This window comes from Muscardinus avellanarius (genome assembly GCF_963383645.1).
Source record: "Muscardinus avellanarius genome assembly, chromosome: X".
Lineage (NCBI taxonomy): Eukaryota > Metazoa > Chordata > Mammalia > Rodentia > Gliridae > Muscardinus > Muscardinus avellanarius.
The window spans coordinates 106,383,315-106,389,757 of NC_137792.1; positions in this window are offsets into that span (position 1 = coordinate 106,383,315).

The window sequence follows — 6,443 nt, forward strand, 5'->3', positions numbered from 1 at the left end:
CTATAGATGAGCAAATAAGACAATCTAACAGAGGGAATGGAAGGTGGAAGAGAAAAACTCTAATGCACATGATGTACTTCTCTCTCTCTCTCTCTCTCTCTCTCTGTATATATATATATATATATATATATATATATATATATATAATATATATGTATATATATACATATATACACATATATACATATATATACATATATACATATATGTATGTGTATATATATATGTATATATATACACATACATATATGTGTGTGTGTGTATATATATTTCAAAGCCAATCACTAAGCCAAACCTGAGAAGGAGAAAGGAAGGAGGGAATGGAATGGGAATTTGGTAAAGGCTAATCGGGTAATGTGTACATGTATGTTTCCACCATTTTGTTTCCCATTAAGATGTATGACTATAATGCATCAATAAATAAATTAAAAAAAATTTACACCACAAATGATCATGTGTGTGTGTTGCTATTATTTTGCTTATTGGTGTTGCTTAAAATTCTCAGTGTATATACAATACATTCATAATTAAAAGTCAAAATGGAAGATGTGACATCAGCAAGATAGTCAAATGTAAGGTTACTTGTTTTTATATCCTCAAATTAACAATAATATGACAGCCATCCATAGACAAACATGCTTTTGGGGAGCTTTGGGGCCTAGTTAAGTAGCACAGCTCCAGTAGAGCTCCAGACCCAGAAAAGGACCTTTGAGGAAGCACCCTCACTGACCATCATTCTGGTTACAAACCTAGAAATTGCCCCATTTCTTTTGGGAGTTGGCCACATCCATGTTTAGCCTTGTTTTCGGTACTGGCACCATCTACCAAGGGACTTATGAGGAGTTCTGACCAACTGTGCTTTTGGTAACTGGCTTGATGACCTCAGTCCAAGATGGCTTGGATCCAGCCTTTTTCAACTGCAGTCTGAAATAATCCCTGGCTACACAGAAACCTGCTGAAAGACATGCCTGTTCATGCCACCAAGGTAGGTCCAGTAATCTCATTTCTGCAGCAGATTCTGGAATAATCCTCTAACTTAGCTTTAATTCCTGTCTGGTATGATCCAGAAATGGTCCTACCTGCTTAGGACCTGCCAGAAGTCATGTCTATGATGACCTCAGTCCCACAGAAGAACCTGAAACAGCATAACCTGAAACTGTCCCAGAATCTTTTCAGGAAAGGTGCCAGTTTCCAGCCTTTCCTGGATATTGTCTGGGACAGTCCTGCCTGCCTTGGGATCCACTGAAAGATATTTCTCAGCACTTGAAACGGTAGGCCCACTGGCCTTAATATGAGCATAGGCCCTGAACTTGGCCCCAGACTCTCTTAACCATGGTCCAGGCACAGTCCTATCCATCTACTATCCCCAGTGAACACACATGAAAACATCCTCAACAAAATACTAGCAAACCAAGTTGAACTGCATATTAAAGTAAATTATATTCAATATGATCAAGTAGAATTTATTCCAGAGATTCATGGGTCATACAATATATATGAATCAATAAATGTGAGACACCACATTATCATAGTAAAGGATGAGCCAGGTGTGGTGGTGCAGGCCTGTAATCTCAATACTTTGGAAGCTGAGACGAGAATGGCAAGTTCCCCCTGAGCTGGCCATAACTAAGAGATATCCTATTTCAAATTTTTTAAAAAAAGAAGAATAAAGAAGGGCTGGGTTTGTAGCTCTGAGATATAATGTCCCTGGGTTCAATTCCCAGTACCAACAGAAAAGAATAATAAAAGATGAAAATTATATGATCAACTCAATAAATTCATAAAAAGCATTTGATAAAATTCAACATATTTTCATGATGAAAACATAATAAATTAGGTATAGAAGGAATGTATCTCATTGCAATAACTCATATAATCCCACTGCTCACATTATACTCAGTGGTAGAAAGATAATATATTTTCCTCTAAGATAAAAACAAGACATCTATGCACTTCTCAGTACTTCTCTTCAACATACTACTGGAAATCCTAGCCAGAAGAGTAAGTCAAGAAAAATAACTCAATTACATCATTTTCACGGAAATGGATGGAAGTGGAAGGCATTATGCTAAGTGAGATTAGTCAGTCACAAAAAATAAGAAATCAGATGCTTTCCCTAATATGTGAGAGTTAGGGAGAAATGGGTCATAGGAGGAACTCTTGAAAGAGGAAATCCTCTAGAGGAGCAAACAAGACAACCTAAAGGAGGAGAAAGGAGGGGGGAAGAGGAAAATCTCTAAAACACACAATGTACTTAAACATATCGAAGTCAATCACTAAGTCAAGCAAGGGAGGGAGGGACAGGAAGGGAATGGGGTGGGAATTAGGTAGGGGTTAAATCAGTGATGAGTACATGTTTGTACACACAAGTTTTTTACCCCAATAAGTTGTATGAATATAATGCATCAATAAAAAAATCAGAAAAAATATAATGTAAAAGCATTCAAATAGGAAAAGTGGTAAAATCTGATCTTATAATGTAGAAACCTAAATATCCACTAACTGAGGACCTATTAGACATGTGTGGTACAGCCAAATATTGAAATATAATTCTGTCCTACAGGAGTATAGGAGTCTCTTCCAGGAAATTTCTCTGCATGTTAGAGGATCTCCACAGCAGCACTTGTATCTGTTCTTTAAGGAAAAAGATAAATAAAATTGAGTGGGGGTACAAACACCTGTATAATGGTTCCCATATGGCAGTCTTGGTTGTAAGAAGAGTCTCTCCTTTATAGCACTCTCTACTCCATGGTACTCCAGAGAACAGTTTGAAAAACCTTGTTTCTTCTAAGTCAACTCCCTTCCTGTCTAATAAAGAATTGTCACCCAGAAAGAAAAGACATTTTCCCAGTGTCATGCAGCTAATTAGTGGCAAAGCAGAGTATATCCAATTTTATATGGCTTACAAACAACATGTATACCCATATTTGCATAAATCATCAATTCGCTATTATCTCACATAATTTTAGAGTGAGTCTGGTCCTCAGACCTCATTGCCTCCAATATCTGAGTCAGTGCAGGAATTTCCTTGGAAAATAACAATCTAGCCTTCATTTTAACTCCTCTAATATAAGGGAACTCTAATTTTTAAAACATTTCTGAAATGTTACAGTGTTATTTCTTGCCTTCCATAAAATTTTATGAGGATCATTCTTTTGAAAACACTACAGATAGAGTTAGTATAGACCAGAGGAAGAAACACAAAAGTTACTCAATTATAATGCAGTGTAATTATTTGGTATTAGTAGCACAGAAGATATAATATTATATACTCCAGCCATGCGTGGTGGTGCACGCTTGTAATCCCCGCACTTGGGAGGTGGAGACAGGAGGATCACACAGGTTCAAAGCCAGTCGCACTGGCATAAGAGACCCTGTTTCCAAAAATAAAAATAGGTCTGGGAGTGTAGCCCGGAGGTAGAAGGGCTTCCAGGAACCCCAGTTTCACAAAAATAAATAAATAAATAAATAAATAAATAAATAAATAAATAAAATTATATATTCCATAAAAATGAGCCTAGCATATGGTATGAAGCCCAAGGTCACAAAATAATTTAGGACAAAGCCAGGATTTGAACTTAGGCTGTCTGCCTTCAGAGTCTACATTTTTGACCACTTCACTCTCCTACTTTATACTCTAAAATACCTTAATTAATACTCTAGTGAAATCATTTCCATGTCTTATCACTCTCACAGATCTAAGGACCTGAAGGCAAGGGCTACTTCTAATTCACTTTTTTGTCCACATTTCAAACCAGAAGTCCTGGGGAAATACATGAGGAATGAACAAATTCTGAACAAAAAATTTTCAAGTCATTTTGCCCTAGATCTCTTTCAAAGTATCACTGGGTCATGCTAGTGACCATTCTCCTTGAAAACTGCAAACCCTTCATGTCACTATTGCTGTCACCAACTTTTCAATGCCAAGTGAGCCTTTGTCCCACTGCCAAACAGAACATTGATGAGGATGTGTGACTTCCTCATTTGCTAGGTTTCTGGAAGGATATTTTTCTTTTTGGATTTTTTTTAACATAAGCTGTATCAGTTGCTAAGACACCAATATGCCTACTCAAAAGGAAAACTACTTAATGAGTGGCAGGGTGCTGATACACACTCTGTTAATTTTATTCATTCTCCAGCTCAGAAATGCTAACATAACAAGAAACAATCAAACTGAGTAATAAATATGAATGGATGAGATCCTGCAGTGGGGATAATAGAAAGCTGTCTTTGACTACACCTATCTCTCCCATGTGTTTTCATATATATATTTCTGGGAATTACTTCATATGAATTTCATTTAAGGTGATGAGAATCAAAACATGTAAGACATTTGACAGCAGGGTGTGGCCTGAGTACTTGGCTAAGAATGGAAGCAGGGAAAGCTTGAACTATCCAATCCTTTATTCACAGAGGAAAGCCAATACATTTTGTCCTCAGGTTGTCTCTGACTTTATCCTGATTCTACAACTGAAGTTTCTAATTTTCTCCTCTAGTAGGTTGAGCCCAATCTAGACAACAAGCACCAATTCTGACCTAGGAGAGGAGGGAGTTAAGAAATCCCTATTACAGCCACCTAGACATGTTTTAAGCTGTCACCAACTACTGCTTTTGGTCTGGCTTTGCCTTCTTATCCCTATCTTCTTCACTACATCTGCTGGGTACCTTCTGTGTGAACCCCCTCTTGTATAAATGTTGCATAAGTACCAGGACTCTTATCCCCAGATCATGGACACAGGACTGACACTCTGATCCTTGATATCAACCTTCAGCCCAGATTTCAAATATTTTCTAATTCTGGTTGCCTCACAACTTTGTTTCATCCAAATACTTATTAGGACAATGACTATTATATGCAAGTCATTTGATTCATACTTTTCTCAAAGTGTGAACTCAATTTTTAGGAAAGTAATATTGTACCAAGTATCAGAAGGAAAATCACGCTTGAATGTAAAAAAGACATGTCCTCAGGAAACCTGCATGTGCCACCCAAATAAAGAATAAAAGTCCTGTGGAAGGAGTTTATCTTATGCTTCATGTTAAGCAAATGTACAGGTGTGGGTCATTGAATTTTCTGTTACAGTTCATACAGAACTGAGTTCCTGGAATCTAGGGACAGTTGCCTATTCCACCTGTACCACTCCAACACCTGGAGTGTTGGACCTCTTCTAGTAATTAAAAAATTTCTGGTCTAATTTCAAGATCTTTGATTCATCTCAAGGTAACTCCTGTGTAGTGTGAGAGGTGGGTATTTAATTTCATTTTGTTACAGATGGATAAATAGTTTTCCCAAAATCATTTGTTTCTCTAATGTATGTGTTTGGAACCTTTGTCAAAAATCAATTGTCTATAAGAGTGTCGATTTGTTTCTGTATCTTCTATTCTGCTCAATTGGTCTTATGTGTCTGTTTTTGTACTAATACAATGCTGTTTTAGTACTATACCTTTGTAAAGTTGTAAAACTTTAAATTTTTAGAAATTCTGGTGTCATTTGTATGGTTCTTATTGCTGAAAATGCTTTGGTTATTCTGAGTCTTGTTTCTCCTTATAAAATTTAGGACTGATTTTTCTTAGCTTTCTTAAGAATGATATTTGGAGCCATCCATGGTGGAACATGCTTGTAATCCCAACATTTGGGAGGCGGAGACAGGATTATCAAAGGTTCTAGGACAGCCTCAGCTACTTAGTGAGGCCCTCTGCAATTAATGGAGACCCTGTTTCAAAACAAACAATAAAAATAAGGCTGGGGATATAGTTTGGAGGTAGAATGCCCCTGGGTTCAATCCACAGCACCACAAAAAAATGACACTGGAATTTTTTTTTTTTTTTTTGGTGGTACTGGGGTTCCTGGAAGCCCTTCTAAGTCCGCACTACACTCCCAGACCTATTTTTACATTTTTATTTGGAAACAGGGTCTCCTAAGCCAGCGCGCGCGGCTGGCTTCGAACCTGCGCGATCCTCCTGTCTCTGCCTCCCAAGCGCGGGGATTAGAAGCGTGCGCCACCACGCCCGGCGACACTGGAAATTTGATAGGAATTGCATTGACTGTAGATCACTTTTGTTAGGATGGCCATTTTTATATTTATTCTGCCTATTCAAGAACAAAGGAGATCTTTCTCTCCTCTAAGATCTTCTCAATTTTGTTCATTAGTGTTTCAAAATTTTCTTTGTTGAGGTCTCTTAAAACCTTGGTTAGATTTATTTCAATGCATTTTATAGGTTTTTAGGTTATTTGGAATAGAATTGTTCTATAGATTTCATTTTCTAGATTTCTTTTTCAGTGGATTCTTGGTTGGTATATAGATAAGCTGAGTTTCTAGATTTAGTTTGTACCCTGCTATGTTGCTGAATTTATTAATCAACTCTAAAAGTCTTTTGGTTGAGTTTTTTATCTTCTAGCCATATCATCTGAAAATGGAGATAATTTCAGTTCTTTTCCTATT